The following is a 26,247-nucleotide window of genomic DNA, read 5'->3' on the forward strand; positions in this document are numbered from 1 at the left end:
AATGCACGAATGCATGGTAACATGATACAAAAGAAATACGATGCGTGGAGATTAACAGTTATTTTTGTCAATAACCTTATTAAAAATTTTACAGAAAAGTTTTGCAACAAATAAAATGGTAAAATCAATTGTTACCATTTACCATATTTGTAGTAAAATTTGGAAACTGGCTTTGATTTAGTTTTAGTAATTTTAGAAACCAGTATGCACTATCACATGCATAAAAGTGCTTCACATTAATAGCTATATTATTAACAAATAAAATTCTTACCTGCAGCTGGGCCCTAATTTTCCTTAAAAATTAACATAATCATCACCAATTAACCGAGCTTTTTTAATTTTATTAACTTTGTGTGGGCCTGGATTGTGAACACCTTTCTGTTTTATTTTTCCACTGTCATCATTAACATATTGAGATAAATTAAGAATATTACCTTTGCAATCACTTTCAATATTACTCATTTTATAATTTACTAATAACAGATTTAATTTGTATTTATTAATAATACAATTTATATGCAAAATACTGAATAACTATTTTGTTTATAAATTATTTTCCATTTTCTTTTCAACCGACAAGAAAATGTAAGCCACAACAACATAAAGGAATAAAAGGTTAGACACAGATGATTACAGTTCTGCATTCTAGTGTTTCTTTCTGAAACCACGTAAGTCAGTGACATGTTGATTTATTAATAAACAAAATGCATCATCATCTGTAACTGAGGTATTAGGCAATGGATTTGAGTTGTTTCATAACTAAGCGGAGTATATTCATTCATATTTTGATACTATGGTAAACTCAGTTTACAAAAAGTGACTTATGGTGTTGCATAAGAGATTTATATATATTGTAATATAATAATAAACACTTAACAATGGTTTTCATAAAAAAAAATGCTTAATTTCCTATGAATGAAACTCACAGAATAGTCTGTAATTACATTACTTTGCAAAAAAGGAAGAAATCCAAATATAAGCTTAAAAGTTATTGTCAGTAATTAAAAGTAAACATTCAATTGCTGTATTTTCAAATATTTTTTATTAAGTGATGCTATCTCAGCTCTAAGTTTTTTCCCTTTAAGGTATCTATCTATTCCATTAATGTTAAGAGTAAATATTTGGTTGGGATTTTAATTTTTTTATACCATATTTATGTTTGCAATCTTTATCGCATATATAAAAAGATGTATGAAATTAATGTATACTCTTGCATCAATTTGTATGCTTTTACTTTCTATCATATATACAGCTTTTTATTATGCATGTCATCGTCACTGTAATTCATTTTGTATATTTTTTATGAAATACTAGTTGTAACGTATAATTTTTCACTGGTAAATTTAAGTAATGAATAAATAAATAAATAATAGATGAACAATAAAGGAATAACAAACAGTAGTTTGCAATTTCCATAAATGACAGGTGCTCTGAAATTTGTTACAAATCTTGTGAAAATAAATACATATAAATGGATTCAGTGATTGTGACTTAAACATGGCCATGAATGAAAAACAGCACATTTTAAACTAAATCAAATGTACAATAAAAGTTATAAAAACTAATTATAGAGATGGTTTCCATAATGTGTTAAGATCTGATTATTAAACTATTAAATTGTTAAAACAATGAAATGTATTATGACCATAAACAAAAACAAATCTAAAACATTAAAAATGTTGCAAAGTTTGGAGATTACAGACCCCAATTCACAGTAGGGGGACTATCATTTTATTTTATTTATTTTTTATTAAAAAATATTAACTTATATCCTAATCAGTTAGCTTATAGAGTTCAAGTAAAAACTGCGCATGTAAATATTCAGGCAGCAGATTCACAAGCATCTCCTGTAAATGCTGATGCATATAAAAGAAACTATGCGACATTATTACTCAGTAACCACACACTATTATATTTTTAATTTAAATAAAGACATTTTACTTGAGCTTTTTAAGAGTTATGAAATTTTAAATTGTCCCACAACAGTAAAATTTCACTAATACCTTAAATTTCTATGATAATAAACAAATAGTAAATTCAATTCAGTTTTTGTCATCTGATTGCGAAAAATACATAGTGTTGTCAGTATTAAGGTACAATGGGAGGCTCAATTTTGTTTTCTATTACAATATCCAGTTCCCAATAATTTGGTTCAATAGTATCCATTACATGTTTTGTACGGTTTTTCCATTCCTGCTGGTCTGTTTTATAGATAGCTTTAATCTTAACATCAGGTATTTTAAAAGCTATATTTTCTGATGCTACGTACCTTTTGATTTGTCCCCAAATTAACTCAATTGGGTTGAGTACACAATGATAAGGATATAATTGAAGCACAGTTTTGCCACTAGATCTTGATAAATCATCAATTTTATTCACATTAAAATTACTTTTAATATGTTAAACTCTGCAGTAATCGGACCTTAGGTTCAAAGTCTTCAAAAAATCACTCCTAAACCACATTTTGATATCATTCTTTTTCTAAGACGTGGCTGGAATTCTTTCCTTTTTACATGATTGATAAGGGACATTTTTTAAGTTAACTGAATTATCTTCCACAGGAGGTAATCGCTAAACTGTTTCTTAAGAAATAAAATTCATGTACTTTTTTACGAATTGTTTTTAATTTCATCAATTGATCTGTGGGGTTGGGTTCTGTTTTTCTTTTTCACGAATCACGTTGTACACTGAAGAAGCACAACATCCACTTATGTTAGCAGTTTTTTAACGACATCCGAAATCAATGCTATGGATTACTCTATAATTCGCTTTTGTAAGCATTTAAAATGTGTTTCTCTGCAGCCTTTTTTTGGAGGGGAGGTCAGTAATTGTCCATTATTATCAGTTGAATCTGTATCAGACAAGGTGTCAAAATAATAAAGTTGTACAAACACAAATCTATCAATACACTACATTCACGTTCCAATAAACTTAAAAAATTGCATTATATTAACCTTAAATAATATCAGAGTAAATAAATAAGTAGCAGAAACATAAATATTGAACATGAGAACATAAGAGGGATCATATGAAAAGATCATAACATATGAGAATACTTTGAGTACTTTGAATACTTTGAGAATACATTGTTTAAACTTTTGGTTACTATATGATAAATTAATTATATGCTGACTATATGAATAACGATTACAGTGTTGTATATTGATATGGTCACATTGTGAATCGGCACTGATGCACGGTTCATGACTCAGCAGAATCATGACAAGCTCACTCATACAAAGACAATGTTTGTTTATTCTTTACTCTGTAAATGTATGACATTTTCATTATATTCAAATTACACTATTGTAATTTGAATTATAGTAGTGCAATCAATTACATTACAGCTTTTCTTGTTTTGTTTTTTTTTTTTGTTTTAAAAACTGCACAAAATCATATTTCTAAATAATTTTATAAAAAAATATATATTTTAAAGACTCAAGTTCACACCTCAGATGAAAATTCTGAATACTCTCACAATAAAAGTGGATATACGCAACTAGTTTATATTTAATTCTGAAAAAATGATTTGGAACCACAAATGAACAAAAAAAATATATATTTAAAATATTTTTTTATTATACAACCAACATTAAAAAAATCAAAAGCAAATTTATAAATACAACTTTATTCAATTAGAATGATAAAATATAACAAGATTAGAAAGTTACATAAAAAGTTTTCCACAACTACTTTCAAATATTAAGTTTTGAATATTACAATAATAAAAGGAACTGTTTACAAACATAAAAATCAAAGTGATTTATGCAACAATTTTACATAATCAATTTTACATTATCACATTTCTATAAAATAAGAGTAATTTAACATTTTTAATTTTACTCATTCTCATTACCTTATGATCTAAAATGGAATTGAGAATTCTTAATGACTGGAATGATCTTTAAATTAACAATTATGATATTCAGTCTTAATAAATTTAAGTCATGCTATCATCAAAACACTCATGCTATTTCTTCTTCTATGTAGTAGATATCAATTTCAACACCATAAAAACAAATGGTCACTGTCCAACAATTTCTGTACAGTAAGCTAGTTCAAAATCAGGAGCAGCCATTTTTATCTCTTTATTGCCCCATATGTACAAAATCTTTCATAAAATAAAATTTATTTGCTTTTTCGCAAGATGTTCAGAACAATCTCTCTATTAGTACTACTGGTCAAAGTGTTTTCTAAATTTCTAAAATCAAGATTCACTTAAATTTATATGCAGTTTTTATTTGACAAATAAACTTCTTTCATCAAGAGTATTCAATGTTTATTTAATTGATTTATTTTTTAAATTTCACCAAACATTTGGTATCCTTTTTCTGGTTTGCAATGTTCATCCAGTTACAGCTTCAACATATGTATTGTGTCATCATATTTCATTACAAATTTTATTAATAGAGACCGGATTATTTGCATTTGCATATTAAGCCTATTCTCAGCGGTTATTGCACATTTTCCTTAAAATCTAGTGATGATGCACATTTTCAATATTTTTCAGTAGGGTTCCTAGTTAATAAATGAAATCTTATGTTGTAGCTGGCCAAACTTGTCAGCCGCATCGATCTTAGCAGGTGGATGTCTATTGTATTGGGAGGATAATATTATTATGAGCTTAAATAAAACACAAACTCGCGCTGGACAAGGGCGGATAATACCGTTCTGCGTCGTGCATAGCTACTGCTAGGCAATTAAATTACGCATGTTATTGTTGATGCGTTCATTGCACCAGTTTAGTTTTTTATTTGTGCAACATTTAATGTGTACCATGCCTCCCAAAAAAAAGTCTCTTCCTGGATAGCTGACTATCCTTTAACATTTACATACGAAGGAAATGTTTTATATTGTTGAGTTTATGAGAAAAATATTTCGTGCACAATAAGTTTCAAATAACCAGCATGTCAAGACAAGTTTTCGTATGGCAGAATTGCAAAAGAAAGGCCACGACAACTATTTATAACAGCAGCAAGTAGCAGTGATTTCACTTCCAAAGGTAAAAAATAAACCACTTTAGCATGAATTTATGTGAAGCATTGCTTGCAAGTAATATTCTGCTTCACAAACTTACAAATCTACCTTCACAAATTTTCTGCAAAAATATTGTTCGAATCAAAATTGCGTAAAAATTACACCGACAATTTACCTACATGTACTGGGAGAAATACTCAATGAACTCAAGGATAGCATTATTTGGATGTCAGCTGACGGAACTACCAACAGTTATGGCCGTTTAATTGCGAATTTAATTTTCAGGGCATTCTTCTTATTTGGTGGCCTGCAAAGACCTTGAAAAAACAAATCAATCTACGATCGCAATTTGTGTATGAGGGCATTAAAAAAATATTTCCTGAATATATATTTTTATATTTTTCTCAGGTGTTGCTCCCTATATGAACAAGGAAGCCAAAGCCATCTAAGTATTCATCCCAATTTGATTCATGTGACATGCTTTGCTGATGGAGTACATAAACTCTCTGAAGAAGTACGATCCATGTTTGGAAATGTAAATAACCAGACTTCATCAACAAAGAAAGTGTTTCTTAAGGCACCTGCTCGCAATAAGGCCTATAAAGAAGACCGCCGAATGTGCCTTTACCTCCAAACCAGTGGTTACTCAATGGGGAATGTGGATTGAAGCTATACTGTTTTACAATGAATATTTCGAGGCCATCAACGGTGTAGTAAATGACTTCAATAGTGCAGAGGCTGCAGCAGTTTGTCAGTCCAAGGAAGCATTTAACGACTCTAGTATAAAAAAACAGTTGTGACAATTAGCACTCACTTTTCCCACATACCTGCAAGTATTAAAAAGCTTGAAACTCAAAGTTTGAAGTTGCCTGAATTTATTCAGTTAATGAATGAAATTTGATAAATAACCTCCACATTGCCAGAGGTATTCCCGTGTAAACTTAAAGAAAAATTTCAAAATACTTTTGACATAATCCAGGCTTTGTGTCAAATTGATAGTTTTGTTAATGGGACGGGTAAGATTTTGCCAGAAACAATAAGTGCTAACACAGCAGCCAAATTACCTCAGTGGATGTAGGCAATCCATTTCCAATTATAAAAATATTTTGAGTGATTGAAGACACAATCTTACTACTGAACATTTGAAAAACTAACAAAATGTTAAAAATAACTGTTAATTAACAAATTTATCGATTTGTTATTACACTACTTACCAATTGTATGCTGATTTTGAAATAAAAAAAACTAAAATTTACTTTTTTTTAGTATTTAAAGTTGCATATTTTAAGCTTTTTATGTTGCATATAATCTAGTCTCTTATTTATTAAAGTTATCCAACAGCTGTATAATATCTTATATTTTTTGCTGAACTTTCCACTGACTGATTATTACAATTCTTCAACAACTGTAATAATTCAACTATAATTGTTCTCTCTGCTCTTCCATAGTGTTTGATATGAAGTGGGGCATGACATTTCAATCATAATCTCAGTTAATCAAATTTGAAATTTTAACACATTTGGTTTATTTGTACAATTTACAAATGTACATAAAATCCGCTTCTTAAATATACACAATTTCCAATGTTTAAAAAAATTGCCTTTAATTTAACTGTTAATATACAAAATGAACCGTTCTTTAAAGTTAAGCCATTATTTTTGTTTAAAAAATATTTTTATTAAAGTTACTACGGCATTAATTAAACAAGCGTCTTCAGTCGCTTTTGTTGTTTCATGTAATATAATTGTAATAAATTATTTTGCCTTTTTAACTGCTTTGAATAACAACCATTATTTTCATTTTAATAATGCCTCTAATTTTTATTATTTACTACCACTTATTAACCAAATTAAGCTTTTTAATAAATGTTAACTCGATAAATGAAATTATTTTAATTTGCAATAGTACTAGTAGTTCATTATATCATTACAATAGTTCATTGTAATGGCAGTTTATTAACAGTCTATAAATTTATTTAAGGTACAACATAAAAGATACACAATAATGCTTGTTGGATCGCACACACAGGCGGTTTGGACCATACTTGCATTATTTTTGCCTGCATCATCTCTTGGCTATTACTTGTGGCTATGAATGACAACAGAAATGCTTAACTACATCTTCCCTCACAAGACAGTGTTGTAACTTGTCTATGAAAAGCAAGTCTGGGAACAGATGTTGCTCCTGAGCATACAGTTGAGTGATCCTAATACCATAATGCAAAATATGAGAGTATAAGAATTGATTCAGAAGATGATATTGATTACGAGCCTCGATTAAGAATGTAGGTTGATGATCAACCCAGTGATTCTGATCAATCAATTGCAGAAGATGCTGCAATGAGAAAAGATGGAAGATGATGGAGAAGGGATGGATGAAGATAATTTTAGTTTTATGTAATTGCAGGCTAGATAAAAAAAATTTAAGGGGCCAGCATGACATCCCTAAACCTATCTGTGCATTCCTAAAAATTATAACTAGACATAATTCACAATATCATTAACATACACAAATATATACATCACAACTGTGAAGGAAAAAGCTCAAAGTAAACCAGGAAAATTCAAGAAACTTCTCAATCTGAAATTATGACCTTTTATGGGAGCATTATTTTTTATATTAATAAAAAAAAAAAAGGAAACCACTCTAATGTTTTGGAACTGTGAGAAAGTGATGGTATTGGAATGATGATCCTGCAGGATAATTTTAGCAGCTCCTTGGTTTTGATAATGTCAGAACCAGAAAGTATTGAAAAACAGACAATTGGCAGCAATTAGGGATATCATTCTAATTTTGTTAGTAAATGCCAAGGTAGCTACAGTGTGGATATGTACAACAGACAAAATGCATTACTCTGGAGTAGAACAATACATGCTACCAAAACCAGCCAAGAATGGCATAACATCTTATGCATTATGCGATTGTAAAACATTTTACTTTAAACTTGAAAATATACGGTGGTAAGGAAAAAAACATTCCACACAAAGTTTCAAACAAAACTGTTGTAAAAAATTTGATTACTCCCAAAGAAAAATCAAACCGAAATATTATACCACAACAATAATATTGAGTTGGCTGTTTGCTTCAACAAGGTCTGACAATTTTAGTAACATTGAAAAAAAAAACAAAAGGTAAATTCCCTCTGAATTTCTCGTGGATCCCTCTCGCACTGTTGGTTGAAGCATTTTCTTGATTCTAATATTGTCGTTGTTAGTAAACATTGTCTTTAAAATCGCCATTATAGTAATTTTATACTATTCAAATATTACATAATATAATTTTATATTATTTTTTATATACAAAAATACATTTTTTGAACCAGAAAAATTTGTGTAATTTTACCTATTTATAATAATACAGTCAATGGTTAATGCCTAACCATCACATTCGTGATGGTCATTTTTATCAGGTAGATCCTCAATAAAGCCTAAGCATCACAATCGTGAGTGTATGTTACATGGGTTGTGGAGAGGGGTACATTTTTTAAATTATTTTTTCCTACAATTTTGGTACCTAATTATCATAATATTCACTGGAGAAAGGTTTATTTTTTAAAAAAATAGTCAGATCTTAAAGGACTATACTAACACGTGCATTGAAATCCAATAAAAGTAACCTTACAATTAACCGATTGAATCAGAGTAGAAAGTATATAAAAAGAAAAGCTGAGAATAACAAACAAAAAAAAAGTCTAAAAAAAATAAATAAATGCAATTTGAGCTGAATGAAATTATACAAATTATCATTAACAGTATTACTCGGATATTTTATTTTTGCCAATCAGATATGGATAAGGTTACTTTTATATGTAATCAATACCATGTTAAGTGAGTAAAATAAATTATATAAAATATAATTAACAGAGTAGTCCAATTACAATAGCCACTTCTCTAACAAAATCTCTACCTGCTGTCCTACATATACCTAACTCTATATTAAGAAAAGGACCACAATAATCACAACTCAATCTACTATACAACACATACATTTCTCACTAGTAAAGGAAAACAGTTTTGGCAGGAAAAAATTTTTTAGAGCTAAAAATAAGAAAAAGACAAAAACGTAGGTCCAGAAATGATTTATCTTCGAGTTACAACTGCTGAAAGATTTCACTCAAATTTTTGGTCGGATATAATGCAGTACCAAAATCTTCTGAACACTAGTTTTGGTAACAAATCAGTATAATTTTTATTAACTGACCTGAAAATAAAGAGAACTACACATTTTTTTTAGAGATGTTGAACTTGAATCACTATTTTTTAGATTTGGTTAAAATAAGTGTTAAATTACAAATTAATAAATAAAAATGTAATAATTTGATATAGAATTTAATCATGAGTAAATTGGGTACCTCTGGATCAGTACTGCCAATCACCAATTTTTTGCCGTTTTCAGGTTTTAATCCATTCTTAGTGATAAATCTAATAATGGAGTCTTTTTAATCAAAACTGCCTTAAATGACAAAATTTTTCTTTGAAATTCAGTCAAAACAACCAAACTATGTATTATAATGTCCTACTTTTAGATTCAAAACTGCCTATCTACAAACTAAACGATCAGAGTAGTATGGACAACTGATTGTTGCTCTAGTAGGTTACGTATTTTCTTTTCACGTCATTGAGTTATATTCTTGTTAAAGTTATTTCATTAAAAGATTTTTTTTAAAGGATATAACTTATTATTACAGTAAATGTTACTCTAGTTTCGCCTAAAAAGAATAAGAAATGAGAGTGAATGGAAAGCACAGAAACTCAGCAGGGTAAGCATGCTAGCTATAAAATTTTTAATTTTACAATTTTAGTTATAAATTTAGTCTTCGTTTTATAATAAGTTTAAGGTTATATTCTAAATACCCCAAAACATTTTGTCAGGCATTTAAAAAGATTTCATCCACATAGGCATGCCCCAATTGATTGATATTATTACTTGAGGCCAAAATGAAGTAAGCATTTTTAGTTTCATTCATCCTGATTTACAAAATTTAAGAAAAAGGTAGCAGGTTAGCTGTAGTTTAATTTTCATTATTTAGATGAAAAATTGACATTAGGACTACATTGCTACCTAGTGCTGATTTGGATGTAAACATCCTATTTGGAACAATAAACATCTTATTTGGATGTGGCGAGATTTATCACTTAATATAAAATTTGTGATTATTGATGGCCAGTTTTATTTTTATTTTGACATATAGTGTTATTGTCTTGACAATATTGTTGTTATTGTTTGTCAAACAAACAATCATTCTAATTTTAACTTCATAAATTTATTCTTTTAAACTATTTTCTTTATGTTTGCACCATTTAACATTATTATTCTTTATTAAATTTTTTTGTAAACCTAAACAAATGCCAGAATTCCTAGGTTTTTACTCAATTCACATCCCAACCCTGTAGAGGTAAGACACCCACCTTGTGACGTTACCGGTTGCCACACTACCCCCTCCATTCTGAGCCCTGAAGGGCTTTACCGAAGTTTGTCTTTAGACCCTCTAACTGAATACATCTCTGTTGAGATGCCATCGATGTAAATGCCTCGGTAGACATTTGAATCAGTAAAATACAAATCAAATTTTTCCTTCGCATAGGCCTCAAAATGGCCATCTTCAAATCCAACCTAACATGATTCCCTCAACCCAACTAATCGAAACCACAGACCCCGCACCTAGTCCAAAAGTTTCTGATGTAATGGTGAGGGGTGAAGCTCTTTATCAAACTAATATGGGTAATTTTCAGACAGTTTCAAAAAATAAGAATGCAAGCCTGATATTATTTTGGCAGGAATTTCTGTCAATAATCTGAAAATTAAAGATATAAGTACGTGTTTGATAAAACATAATTTGCAGTAATACACAAAATTTTTTCCTGAAAAAAATATTCAGCATTTAATTGAAGAAAATATAAATTTTCAAGACATTTGTTATGAACCTGTTGAAGAAGTGCCAGTATTTATACAGTAGATTTTTATTTTGGTCAAGAAATTAGTTAAAATGTTCATATTTAAAAAATAGAACTGTTTGTATGTTGATGATTGTTGTTTTGAAAATATAACAACCTAAATCCAACAAACATAAATATTATTCTAGGATGACTCAGTTGAATTGTGGTTGGGATGATATCTTACAATGATGAGGGTTTTATATTCTGAAATTACTTACACTCTTGGTCATACAAGATAACATGTTTCTATTATGCATAAAAAAAATGACATAATAGGGTTTTTAAACTAAGGTAACTCAGGAACGTGACATGATAACAGCATTTTAGCATAAAAGATGGTACTCTATAAAACATTCATTAGGTATCTTCTCTTTTAAAAACGGAATAAACCAGTGTTATACAGTACACTTTTAAAGAATTACATAAAAGTAGATTAGAAAATTTTTAATTACATTTTATAAAGATATGATAAAACAATGGAATTAGGCATATTTTCTTACTAGAAAAATATCCTTAATAGACTAAACAAACAAGTAGACACATTTAATTAAGCAAAAGCTTCCAAAAAGGAACACTAATATAAATCAAATGAATATTTTTGTGAGATTTTTCTGCACTATATAGTCGCACATAAATAAAGAAGTTTTTATACTTCAAAAATTGGGTTTGCTTTATAATGGTTGAAAAATCATGATCCTTATTATTCCTGCTCGCAGTCAGGGTAAGGCAAATGAGATTTTCTGATAAGAGTCGATTAAAATAGATTTATTATCTATAGTTAATTTGTACTGATCACAGGTAAAAACTATGACTATTAAAAATGCATGTCTTGCCAAACAAAATGTACATTATACAAAAATGTTTTTAAGGAGATTGGCTACCTGTGAAAATTCCCCTTCGCTAACACCACCTCTATAAAAGAATATCTTTTCAGGTTTATGGTTAGTTCTTTTTAAGAAAAAAAGTAATTGCTTCCTCATGATGTTCTCCAAGTCTTCAATTATTTCTTTTCTAGCAGGCTGAAGACGCCACAACATATTATATTGAAAAGCTTTAGGAACATGACTGGCTGCAACCTAAAAGAATAAAAGTTATTTTACTAATAACAACACAAGCAAAAAACAAACTGTATATATTTTCAGGAAAAAATATAATTTCTAAATACTTTTATCGGCTTAATAATAACTTCCAACAAAACAACTAAGTAAAATATGTTTTTTTATCTTTAGACTCATAAAATGTGTTTTTTATATAAATATTATGTACAGAGTGATTCAGGAGGGAAGAGAAATAATTTTGAAACTGATTCTACAGCTTGATATAAGGAATTAGTTCACACAAACATATGCCCAAAAACATTTTGTTATAAAGTTATGGCTGGCGAAATTTTCACCTGGACTTCATTCCCCTGGTAAAATGAGGTCATACTGAAATTTGAAGATGTTATAAGGGTAAACTTGATGTTTTCCCATGTTTTTGATTTGAAAAAATGAATAAAACAGGACCCAGAACTGTATCTCCTGTTGTTTTCATATTAAATGTAAAACAGAAAAATTCAGGGAAGCAAATCGCATTTTTTTTGCTTTAGGTTTGAAGTAAAATAACTTTGTTAAATGAAATGTGTAAATTTTATTATCAAAAATTGAAGTTAATTTAATTCAGAGAAAACTGATGAAATAAAGTTTATGAATAAAAAATAAATCTTTATTATTAAAAACAAAACAGAAAAATGTTTTTTTGTAAAAATTAAAACATCTAATTTTATTACAATAAATTTAGACCTTTAAAAGTTAAAATACTTTTACTTAAATCTATTAATTTAATAAAGTACTGTATTAATTTACAGAGTTCTACACTGATATCAACACGGTGGTTTTCAACTCTCTTCCCTACATTTTCTGTCGCCAACCTAATATCTTTGTGTTCCTTGATGAAAGCAGCAGCAATAAGAATGCAAACGAACAGTCAACATTTTGCTTGTATACCTCGCATTTTATCATACCCATAAACTATAATATAAGCAAGTAAGGTGGGTAATTTATCATCTATATAGTCTATATAGACTTCAAGAATTAACAACAGATTTAATTAATTTTTTCAAAATTTTTCATTTAGAAAAAATAACAAAATTATTTCTCTTTATAAATTCTGTTACACTGGACAACAAAATTTAATTTTTTGTTTGGTACAAGAAAGTTAATAGCTAAATCTTATTATATTTTTGATACTGATTTCAAATATGTATGTGGTTTCATTCTATATCAGGCATAGTGTTTTGGTAATTACCACTTTTTATTGTATGAAAAAAGCAATGTGACTGTATACAATATTATACATGGAATTTCTACATGCCTAAAATCTGCTTCTTTTGAATTTTCTGATGTATTTTGCTATATGTATCAGTCCCTCTTTAGATTCTAGAAGTAGTGAGCATTCTGGGTTTGATTTTCCTTGGTGGATATTTCCTGATAAAAAGCATTCTCCTTGTTCATCATTCACGGCGCCAAGATAGGTAGGAAAAAATCCAGATGAGAATTTAAGAAATGAATCTTTAGTCACATATATCGTTTTATAGTTTTAAGAATATCAGTTGTAGTTATTTGCTTATGATTTCTAAGGAAGTTGTTAATAACCTTCTTAAAACACTTCCACACAGCAACCTCATAGTCATTCAAACTGTCTTCAAATTCAATATCATCCATTAGTTTTCTTCTTTGTGGTCCAACAAATATTTCAATTATTTTAGCATTACTTATATTGGGGAACTTGTTTTTTAGAAAGTGAAATCCAATCCCATTACAATTCATTGCTTTAACAAAATTTTTCATTAAACCTAGCCTAACGTGTAGTGGCGGAAGGTTTTACTAGTACAGGCTCATAATGTTCTTCTCTCCTGCAGTCAATGTTTCTCTTTTAGGATATTTTTTTAACATAGTGCTTTTCCTATTCCTGCTCTCTCACTTGCACGAAAAGCAACAAAATTTAGTAAACCAAGTAACAATACTATCACTTTCAGGTCTCTACAACAAATGTTTCTCACACTGAATCACATCCAAATTCATATTTTCATATGACTTAACATGAACTGAATGAGCTAAAGGGGTCAATGGAATATTATTTTCAATATGAAGAACTGCTTTCAAACTACTTTTTAAGGAGTCTATAAGATGCTATTCATCTGGATGGTGCATATGTCCAAAATGTCTAGTAGATTTCACATCATTACAGTAAACAAAGTCCTCTTACTAGAAGAAGAAACATTCAAATTCACATTTCTGTCATGGAAAGCGCGTATTTTAATAACTGTAATAGTTACCCTTTCAAGTCATGAGAGAATTTCTGCTTGATTCTTGGCTAAATTTAGATCATGAACAAGATCATTTAGTTCTGTCTGATTAATTAAGTGTGGCTCAATATTTCTACTTTTTAAAGTCTGGGTTTGTTTCTAAAAAGTGTTTTATTAATCACCTGATAAATATGCACAACCTTCAACATAAACAACTTCATCTTCGTCTAATTACAATGTTTGGTGGTACTGGAATTGGAAACTGTCTACTGTAGGGCACTGGTCTTATAGCAGAGGGGATATTTAATGTGTCTAGTCTTAGCTGTCATCCCTGATATTTTTGTTACAAAAATAGCAGTCTATAAGTGATCCTTTGGTTCTCTCAAGCCGTTGGAAATGAAAATGTCATGTGATGAGATTCATTCACCTGACCGGTTAACACAGTGTTAAACATGAACTGCAGCTTCATAATCATTCTCAATAAATGAGAAGGCTAGTACTTATCCTGATCATCTATTTAAATTAAAAAAAATAATTCATACAATTTTTTTATCAGTGCATAATAGTTATTCTCAGGGTTTAATGTTGCCTCACTACAAATGTAGCAGTAACTGTTTGGATGATTAATGCAACAGCATTAACATTAATGTTAACTGCATTAATACTGTTTACAGTATCACATCTCAATAAAACAAAGTTCATATATGCTACACTACATGTAGCTAATACATGTGGTTAATGGGCGACTTAATTACATTTCCAAGAAAAAGTGATATGAATCATTTTAATTACTGTGTAAATAACAATACTTATTTTTCATGGTGATTTATCAACTTAAATACATTATGATTTATTTAGCAACTTAACTGCTGCAATATATAAACAACATACTATACTTGCACTATTAATGCACATGTACTTGCTGGAAAATAGGAAGGCTTATTTAAAAAATCTAAGGCTGACAGGACAATTCTGCCTTCATATTTGGAATCAGCAGCCAAAAAATATATAAGATTCAGCGTATACTGACCATGTAACTAAATCATTGTTGAGCTTTGCTATTGTTTTCTATGAAACACTTTTTACCTAATATCATTAAAACATACCTTCCCTACCCTAAACAGAAAGCTACTTTCTAAATATATATTTCCGTATCATCAAGTGTTGTTTGCTGATAAATTGTACACGCTTACATGGTAAAACAAAAAAACTTTTAATCGATGACTACAAACTAAGTAGTGGCCTAAACATGAATTCAGTCTAATATTGATATAGGATCTTTTATTTTTGACAAGCATAGTGAGACTGTTCCAATAGTGATTAAACATTTTAGAATTTTTTAAGTTAAATGAAAAAATATACAATCAAATTTTCCAGTACATAATTACTATTACAGAATTTTGATTTAATATGTCTTTACATTTTAATTTTAAAACTGATAAAGTGTAAACTTTCCAAAAGCTCTTTATTTTAAAGATGATACCGACTTATTCTTATTTTACAATACTGTTTGGAATGTAAAATGAGACCACATATGATTTTTTTATTACGATGAAGCAAGTTTGTTACAACACTTCAAACTCATCAGCAGACAAGTAACACAACCAATATAATTTTAGGTGCCTGTGGATGGGAACTGAAATTTAGATGATGAAGCACAAAACCCCTATGTTTGAAACTGTTAAATTCCTTGTTCAATTTATATGATATTACTCCCATTTTCAGTTCCTTATGCTAAGTTAAGTTCCAGAACTAAGAAGTGAAAAATAAAAAACATGCTATTATGTCTACAATCAAGTATTTCACTTCAAAATAATAAATATCAATATGATTAAAGACTAATCAAAGTAATGCTTCAAATGCATGTAAACAAACTTGAACAGTACATGGCTGGTTTGTAACTGTCAGCTGATTGTACAATTTGGTTATTATGAAATAGCAAATTCATAAACTACTATAAGTTTTTTTTTGTCTTCAGTCATTTGACTGGTTTGATGCAGCTCTCCAAGATTCCCTACCTAGTGCTAGTCATTTCATTTCGGTATACCCCCTACATCCTACATCCCTAACAATTTGTTTTACACATTCCAAATGTTGCCTGCCTGCACAATTTTTTCCTTCTACCTGTCCCTCCAATATTAAAGCAACTATTCCAGGATGCCTTAATATATGGCGTATAAGTCTATCTCTTTTTTTAACTAAATTTTCCAAATGCTTCTTTCTTCACAGATTTGCCGCAACACCTCTTCATTTGTCACTTTATCCACCCATCTGATTTTTCATTTTCCTGTGGCACCACATTTCAAAAGCTTCTAATCTTTTCTTCTCAGATACTCTGATCGTCCAAGTTTCACTTCCATATAAAGCGACACTCCAAACATACACTTTCAAAAATGTTTTCCTGATGTTTAAATTAATTTTTGATGTAAACAAATTATATTTCTGACTGAAACCTCATTTCGCCTGCACTATTCACCATTTTATATCACTCCTGCTTTGTCCATCTTTAGTAATCGTACTTCTTAAATAACACAATTCTTCTACCTCCATAATCTTTTCTCCTCCTATTTTCACATTCAGTGGTCCATCTTTGTTATTTCTACTACATTTCATTACTTTTGTTTTTTTCTTGTTTATTTTCATGCGATAGTTCTTGCGTAGGACTTCATCATCTATGCCATTTATTGTTTCTTCTTAATCCTTTTTACTTTCAGCTAGAATTATTATCCTCAGCAAATGTAGCATCTTTAACTTTTCACCTTATACTGTTACTCCAGATATAAATTGTTCTTTAACATCAATTAACTGCTAGTTCTATGTTAAGATTAAAAGGTAATGGAGATACGGAACATCCTTGTCAGACTCCCATTCTTTTTACAGCTTCTTTCTTATGTTCTTCAATTATTACTGTTACTGTTTGGTTCCTGTAAATGTTAGCAGTCATTCTTCTATCTCTGTATCTGAACCCTAATATTTTTAAAATGCTGAACATTTTATTCCAGTCTACATTATCAAGTGCATTTTCTATATCTATAAATGCCAAGAGCGTTGGTTTGTTCTTCTTTAATCTTCCTTCACTATTAATCTGAGCCCTAAAATTGCTTCCCTTGTCCCTATATTTTTCCTGAAACCAAATTGGTCTGCTCCTAACACTTCTTTCACTCTCCTCTCAAATTCTTCTGTACAAAATTCTAGTCAAGAATTTTGATGCATGGCTAGTTAAGCTAATTGTTCTGTATTCTTCACATTTACCTGCTCCTGCTTTCTTTAGTATCATGACTATAACACTCATTTTGAAGTCTCCGATGGAACTTCCTGTTTTTATAAAAATTACACACCAGTTTGTATAATCTATCAATCGCTTCCTTACCTGCACTGCGCAGTAATTCTACAGGTATTCCGTCTATTCCAGGAGCCTTTCTGGCATTCAAATCTTTTAATGCTCTCTTAAATTCAGATCTCAGTATTGTTTATCTTCTTTCATCCTCTTCTTCCTCTATAACACCATTTTCTAGTTCATATCCTCCGTATAATTCTTCAATATATTCCACCCACCTATTCACTTTGCCTTTTGTATTATAAATCGGTGTACCATCTTTGTTTAACACGTATTAGATTTTAATTTATGTATCCCAAAATTTTCCTTAACTTTCCTGTACGCTATGTCTATTTTACCAATACTCATTTCTCTTTCCACTTCTCAACAGTTTTCTTTAATCCACTCTTCTTTCGCTAGTTTGCACTTCCTATTTATAGTATTTCTTAATTGTCGATAGTGCCTTTTACTTTCTTCATCATTAGCATTCTTATATTCTCCACGTTCATCCATCAGCTAGCTGCAATATATCGTCTGAAATTCAAGGTTTTCTACCATTCTCTTTGATCTGCCTAAGTTTGCTTCTGCTGATTTAAGAATTTCCATTTTAACATTTTCACATTCTTCTACATTTTCTACCTTATATTTTTTACTCAGACCTCTTGCGATGTTCTCCACAAAAATCTTCTTCACCTCCTCTTCCTCAAGCTTCTCTAAATTTCACAGATTCGTCTGACACCTTTTCTTCAGGTTTTTAAATCCCAATCTACATATCATTATCACTAAATTATGGTCGCTATTAATTCTGCACCAGGGTAAGCTTTGCAGTCGACGAGTTGATTTCTAAATCTTTTCTTAACCATGATGTAATCTATCTGATACCTTGCAGTATCACTAGGCTTTTTGTATGTGTATATTCTTCTATTATGATTTTTAAACTGGGTGTTGGTGTTATAATTACTAAATTATACTTCATGCAAAACTCTATAAGTCGGTCTCCTCTTTCATTCGTTTTGCTCAGCCCTTACTCACCCACTATAGTTCCTTCCTTACCTTTTCCAATGCTTGGATTCCAATCTCCAACTATTATTAAATTTTCATCCCCTTTTATGTGTTTAATTGCTTTGTCAATCTCTTCGTATACACACTCTACCTCCTCATCATGGGCCTTGCAGGCATATAGACATTAAAAATCGTCTATGACGATTACTAATGTCTAAAATAATGAAATCATAAGTTCTGATTTCATCCTTATTACAATGATTCTATCGCTATGCATTTTGAAACACTCTACTCTCTTCTTGTTCATTACAAAACCTACTCCTGCCTGACCATTATTTGAAGCCGAGTTAATTACTCTAAAATCACCTGACCAAAAGTCATTTACCTCTTCCTACCGAACATCGTTAATTCCTACTACATCTACATTTATCTTACCCATTTCCCTCTTTAAATTTTCTAACCTACCAACCTTTTTCAGACTTCTAACATTTCATGCTCTGACTCGTAGAATGTTATTTTTTAATGTTCTGGTGATTCCTTACTTAGTAGTCACCACCTGGAGATCCGAACAGGGGACTAGTATACCTCCAGAATATTTTACCAAGGAAGGTGCTTCCAACTTCATTATATAAAAATGCAGAGCTACATTTTCTTAAAAAAAAAAAGCAGCTGTAGTTTTCCATTGCTTTCAGCTGCGCAGTACTCAGAGGATTAAGTGATGTTAATATGGCCGTTTAAGTCGTCCTGACCTATGGCCTTAACAAATACTGAAAGAGCTGCTGCCCTCTTTCAGGAATCATTCCTTAGTCTGGCTCTCAACTTAGGAATGGAGAGATGCAACCTCTCCAATATGGTTGCATCTTCAGTCCAGCTACTCTGTATCACTGAGCACTCAAGCCCCCTCCACATCGGCAAGGTCTCATTATTCATAGAGGAGTACTAAAAATTATTATGGTAATAACATTTATAAAGTATATGTGGTTAAAGTAAACCCCTGTTCCATTATGTCAACAAGAAGCTGTTTTTTTATGTTTTATAAATAAATGGATAAAAGAAAGAACAGGTTACTTTCTCTCGCTTTAAAAAATATGTACTCAACAGATCAACAATTTACACAAACATTATTTTTTGAATTGTCAAATATTTTATTATTATAGTTATCACCGTGTTAATTGACCTTAATATGATATAGTTGTAAAGATCACCACCAAAACACCAAACACAGTTATATAAACATTTAATAATCTATTTATTTAATCATTTTTCATATAATCATAATATTAATCACAAACTGACGATGCAGGAGAGTCCCAAAAGTTAAACTCTTAGGAGTTTATTAAATGTTTATACAATTGTGTTTGGTGATTTTCTTTACTACATCATACATATAAATATAATATATATACTCACTGCTGCAACAGAAGGAATATGATTTTGATCAGGTGACGGATGAGTAACATCAGCACCTACTATCATAACAGGTCTTTTCAAAACCATCGGCCTAAACAAAAAAGCAATCAAAATATTTATTTGTCATTAGATCGAATATATATAAACTAACAACTGAAATAGCGCTTTAAGCAGATTTTCATAAAATACAATCTGTTGTGTTGGTTTTGAGTGTCTGCCCAACAAGTAGATATGCAATTTGAAGGAGTATGTAGGCTTCTCTAGATTAATCTAACTTACCCTAACTGGTAATATTATTCAAAGAATGGAGAGAAGTATTGTGGTTTGCTATGAAAATGTTTTTGCTGTTATAATGGGTATATTTTACTCTACAAAATACAACAGTAATACAGTTTTTATAAATCTTTTTTATTTAAATATAAATTATTTTGTTACTGCTTCTTTGTACACTCTCTAAAATACTATTTGATCCAATCTCTATTTTCTGAAGAAAATAATGGTATAATTTAGGCCAGATAAGTCATTGCAATATAAGAAAATGCAGTACGGGTTTATACACTGATAGACTTTCTCCAACAAAAAAAAAAAGTCGATAAATATTTTCTGGTCAAATGGTCAAAGATGAGTAATAATTTATGGTGGTGGTGATGGAAATAATAAAAACAACCAATATAGTATTTGTAATCTTTATTACTTTGAAATATACTAAAGTAACCTTTATTTTTACTCATACCAGTCTAATTTTAATAGACTTTATATTAAACATATAAGAAAATACAAGAGAATTCCTGAATAACAAAAGCATTAAATGCAAACAAATAAATATCTCATTAAATTAAATAATCTTAATTTCTAACTTAAAATTATAAATATATATTACATTCACATATACTGTACTGTAACAACTTATTTCTTGATTTCTAATTTAAAATATATATATATTTACTTATATATAAGTTACTACACTGTGTAGTAACTCATTTTTTGAGTGCTAACCTTTAACGATAAAAGAATTATGGATTCTGCCTGTATGTAGTCAAAGGAATGAGATACATTAAACACCATGCCACAAATTAGACAGAGCAGTAAACATGTTAATCGGTAACTTCAACAAAATGCTTGATCCTACGTCTCCGAAGGATTAAATAAGTTGCTACAGAAATTTAAGTTTTATGTAGACTCTAACAAGCCAAATTACAATATCATCAGTAAAACACCAATGAAAACGTACACTGGTAACATGGACATCCTAATCGGTGACTAAAAGTACTTTTGTTATGCGCTTATTAAATATTCAAATACTTCCTTATTAAACATTTAAATAATGAATATAAACACCATCAGATACAAATATTAATTACATATTATAATTTCTAAACGCTAATTAAAATACTTCAGAATAAACTTACTCTTCAGGACCTCCAATTGTATGATTGACCCCGTTTAATTTTGAATTTACTTTCAATAATATATTTGAAACTGTTGCAACACTTAGCCTGTATATAGTTTTAGCTTTAACACATTGTGTGAGGATTCCAACAACTAACTCAGCAGCCTGTTTCAGCCGACCTAAAAATAAAATGAAATATATGAGTAGCATTTAATATAAATAATCATAATAATTATTCATTTCAATATATAATATGTCTTCAATCATGTACAAGTTAATGTAAACCACAAGCTTATTCGTATGATATTTAAATTGGTTGACACAGCATATTTTATTACTATATACATAGGTACAGAGTTCAAATGAACAGCAAATAGCACAAATAGTAAAAAAAAAGGGAACTAACTAAACTCTTACTTCAACAGTTTCTTAATGTTAAGGATTTGTACACTTTCAAATATATAGAAAATCAAGGTATATGATGAACTTTAGAGGAGATAATTCTGTGGCCAGACATCTCGTGGATTTGAAAGTGACATTTCAGCACATGACTTGTTTGATGTTTATCTTTAAACTGGGTAGTTTAATCTTTAAATTGAGAGATTAATGGAGCTATACAACAACTGCTGTATGAGTACTAAAACATGAGTTTTCTTGTGAGCTACTTGCTCTATACTGCTGTTTTCAAACTCGTCATGGATTTCATATAAATTTCAAAAGGAAAGAATTTCTTAGACAAAAATTTACTCATTTATTGCTCGACAGTTTCATATCGACATCTTCTTTGAACTTATCCTTTTGAAACTGTTCTACCACCAAAAATAATGTACATAACACTGAGTGAAGATGTTTTTGCTCTTCTAATTATCTGTCAGTGAGTGATGATTCATCTCCAAGAGCGCTGGTCTCTACTTCATCATCTTTTCTGAGATTCTTATCACCTTATGCATGTAAAATTTGTTTAATTAATAACCTTAAAAAACTAGAAGATAATTTAGTGAAAAAACTGAAACTAGATGGGGCTTCATCCATTTCTGGTTCTCCTGGTCTCAAACATGAAGTTTATAGTTTGAAAATAATACGGCGAGTTGATTTAAACTAATATGAATTCAATATATTCCTTTTACAATTACATGAATTACCAGATGCGATATGTTTAACTGAACACTGGTCCAAGGAAGATCTTTTATACATCACAAAGCAAGTTATTTTATAAGAAAAGGGGTGGGGTGGAACTTGTATGCAGATGAGAAAGGGCGCTAATGTTACAAGGAATATTTGTTTTGGCTTGATTTTGCCACATAAGTTTGAAACTTGTGCCTGGGAACTGGAATATTTATAACATATCAAAAATACCACGCCTGACCAAAATTTGAACCTGGTTCTTCCAGATGAAAGGCCAAGACACTACCACTCAGCCACAAAGATTGGCAATTTTAAAGGGTATTGTATGAGTCTGTCTTTAAATATTACAGTATCATTGTAAAAACAAATTTATATAGTTTACCTGTGGGACTCCTGATAATGAAAAAAAACTTAGATATATTTTTAAAAACTAGATTTCTTCCTATAGTTGTGCAAAATTAAGTATCCTTCATAACATATTATTTAGGTAAAGATTACAAATTCAAAATGCAATCCAACTTGTGCTGAATTTTTACATGTGGATGTAACAGATGCTTACTGGGTTCACCTAAATTATATGACTAGGATCAAGCACCACTCTATTTATGCAAGGTACAATTTTATACTCGGTTTTGACCCATCTAATCGTGAAATTGAAACAATCAAGAGCAGTAATTCAGACCACACAGCACTACTACTTAAAATAAAACTTTATATTGGTTCAAATCTTCAGGATAAAAGTTCTAACAGGTAAATTTTATAAAATAAGTATTTAAAAAAAATAATATTACATGCATTAATTCATACTTCCAGAATGAGACTTATTATTTAATTTAAAGAAAACAAGTGATGTTTAATATTTTATTTTGTAGCTTTTTAACAAAATTTAAATATTTTACTATCGCTTTTTCTCTTATTCCATAAAAAACATACATCGCTAAAAGGTGATAAAGGTTGTGTCATGACTGCAATCCATCTCTCTCGTAATAAAAAAAGAGAACCCTATAATTATGAAAATAACCTGAAAATCTTTCTTCATAAATTAGGTAGAGTTATATAAACAAATTTTAAAGTGTATCTGTAATGCTAAAAAGTTATATTATGGTCTGCACAGTTGCAGAAAGCTGCCTGAAGCACTGTGAAGGACATAACCATCCTACTTGGAAAAAATGATGGAATTTCTCAACTCTTGTTGTTCATTAAACCTGTTAATGAGAATTTGCAAATATTTAATGCCTTTTTTACATCTGATTGCAAAAATCTATAAGCTAAAATTAATCATGATCTTACATTATGGTTTCTTTCAAATTAGAAAAAACTAACTGCTAGCTTCTTTCAAACTGATCTAAGTATCTGAATTATTAACATTATTTCCCGCAAAGCTCATAAAGAACTCTTGACAATGATGATATTCCTCCCTCCTTCCATTTCTTATAAAAGAAAAATGTCCTAAATTTATAACAAATCCTACCACCTCCTTAATAAATACTTCATTTAACAAACATGTACTATTTTCAAAAAAATATAAAAATAATCAGTTTTAAAGCAAAAATACCTCAGAGACAATATATCATCACCTGGTATTTTTGATACAACTAATGGCAATGATGTAACATCACCGTGGGGTTTAACAGAATACTTCAGCGACAATATATCGGCACCTAGGGTTTAAAGGGTTAAGTAAGCTAAGGTGTAAATCCAATTCAATCACAGAAAACTTCATTTTGCCTGCTGCAGTTGATATGGTCAATGTTTAAATGGGCATGGAAGAATTAAAAAAATTCCACTTTCTAACAACACAATATCAAAGCGAATTTGATATTGCATTGTTTGCAAACAGATAATTCAGCAAGTGAATTCAGGTGAATTTTTTTATATTCTATTTGATGAATTAAAGGATGTGGCAAACATTTCTCATTTCTTACGTTTTGGGAGATATGAAGGTGATATGGACAGATCAATCAAAGAAAATATGTTATTTTGAAAATCAGTACATTGCCATTCAACAGGCCAATGACTTTTAGATGTTTTTTTAAGAAGCTACTAAAAATTATAACATAGATTGGATAAAATCTATTGCAGTTATGTAGTAATGGAGCAAAGGCGATAACTGAAAAGAATAGTGGATTTCTGAAAAAATTAAAAAAACATCTTACACCAAGGACGGAATGGACATACTGCTTCCTTCACAGATATGTTCTTGCCACAAAAAAATGATGTGAACACCACATGACTTCTTTATATACCAATTAAATTACATATACACATTTTTGGCTGCACTTCATTATAACTTATTTTATTTAAAAGTGAAATACGATCCTCCAATTCTTTAATAAAGTGGACAAATAAAAAAAATGGCTAAAACATTCATTTTTATAAACCAAATATTTATACAATTATTAATTCAACAATCTTATGTGAAATATTAGGTTAGAGTCCCTCTATTATTCTTTAAATAAATTTAAAAATAAAATAAATGTATCTAATCAGTATAAGGCACCACATTACTGTAGTCTAAGATCCATATTACTGCAGCTAACAAGGGGAAGGCAAGGGGCTTAGAGACACCGATTTGAACCATACTGCGTGTGTGAATAGTTCACTGTTTATGAGTCTTCATCACAAAATACTAACATGCAATATTCACTTATTCCCAATAAAAATGGCCCTAAAATTTCCTTAAACATTTTATATTAATTTTGTTTCACGTTACTCAAGTAGTTTTGCGGTGTAAGTGAGAATGTGTCGAATCTGCTACCATGGACACATCAGTTAAAATCTGACTTCATATATGAGGTCTGTATATAATGAGATTTTTTTTGGCAGCCAAAATGGCAACACTGTAAAGTTACTAGTAAACATATGTTTATATGAACAGCTGATTTATATTAGGTATTAATATTTTTAGTCTATTGTTGCCACGTGAGACGTTAACAAACTGTTCGTGAAACGAGTTTTTGTTGTACATTACAAAAATGATTGATACTAATTATAAGCAACATTGTGCAATTAAGTTTTGTATTAAACTCTGTGAGTGCTACTGAAACTTTTTCAAAATTGAAAAGGGCGTATGGAGATGATGCTCTGTCACAAGCCCAAGTTTATAAGTGGTTTAATGCATTTTCAGATGGTTGGGAATCAGTTGCAGACGACCACACTCTGGAAGACTGTTAACATCAAAAAGCAACGACAATGTTGAGCAAATCAGAGACTTTTGTAGTGTTTGTCTCCAGGACAAACTGTAAATCAATATGTTTACAGAGAAATTCTTAAAAGATTGCAGAAAAGAATTCTTCACGTGAGACCAGCCATCAAAAACAACTGGATTATAACAATGCACCTTGTCATACTGCAATCTCAATTAACGAGTTTTTGACAAAGAAAAACATTCCTGTAGTTGCTCAACCACCTCAAAGGACAACATTTTGACATAAAAAACATAAAAAAAAAAAACATAACTGACCATCTGAAAAAAATTCCAGTTTCTGAGATCCAACACTGCTGCGAAGAATGGGAAAACCATTTGAAGCATTGAGTGGCTTCCCAAGGGAACTATTTCGAAGGTGATAATGTATAATTGGATTGTAAATAAAGAATTTTTCTGAACCAGTCTCATTACCCAATTTACAGACCTCATGCATATATTTTTTTAATTTAAATATATTGATTTATTAATAATTATTAACCTTTAACTGTATAAATTTTTAATTAAAATGAAAAGTATATAAAATTTTATTTCATTAATAACGTCATATTTTTTTTCTATTTTTTTATAGTCAGAGGTTAATAATTATTAAAAAATCAA

General features: G+C 29.9%; 1 pseudogene; it reads right to left on the minus strand.

Moving 5' to 3' along the window:
* LOC142322803 (protein argonaute-2-like) overlaps positions 1–26,247 on the minus strand; it is an 82,475-nt pseudogene that overhangs the window by 17,983 nt on the left and 38,245 nt on the right.

Source organism: Lycorma delicatula, chromosome 4 (assembly GCF_047948215.1).
Source record: "Lycorma delicatula isolate Av1 chromosome 4, ASM4794821v1, whole genome shotgun sequence".
Classification (NCBI taxonomy): Eukaryota; Metazoa; Arthropoda; class Insecta; order Hemiptera; family Fulgoridae; genus Lycorma; species Lycorma delicatula.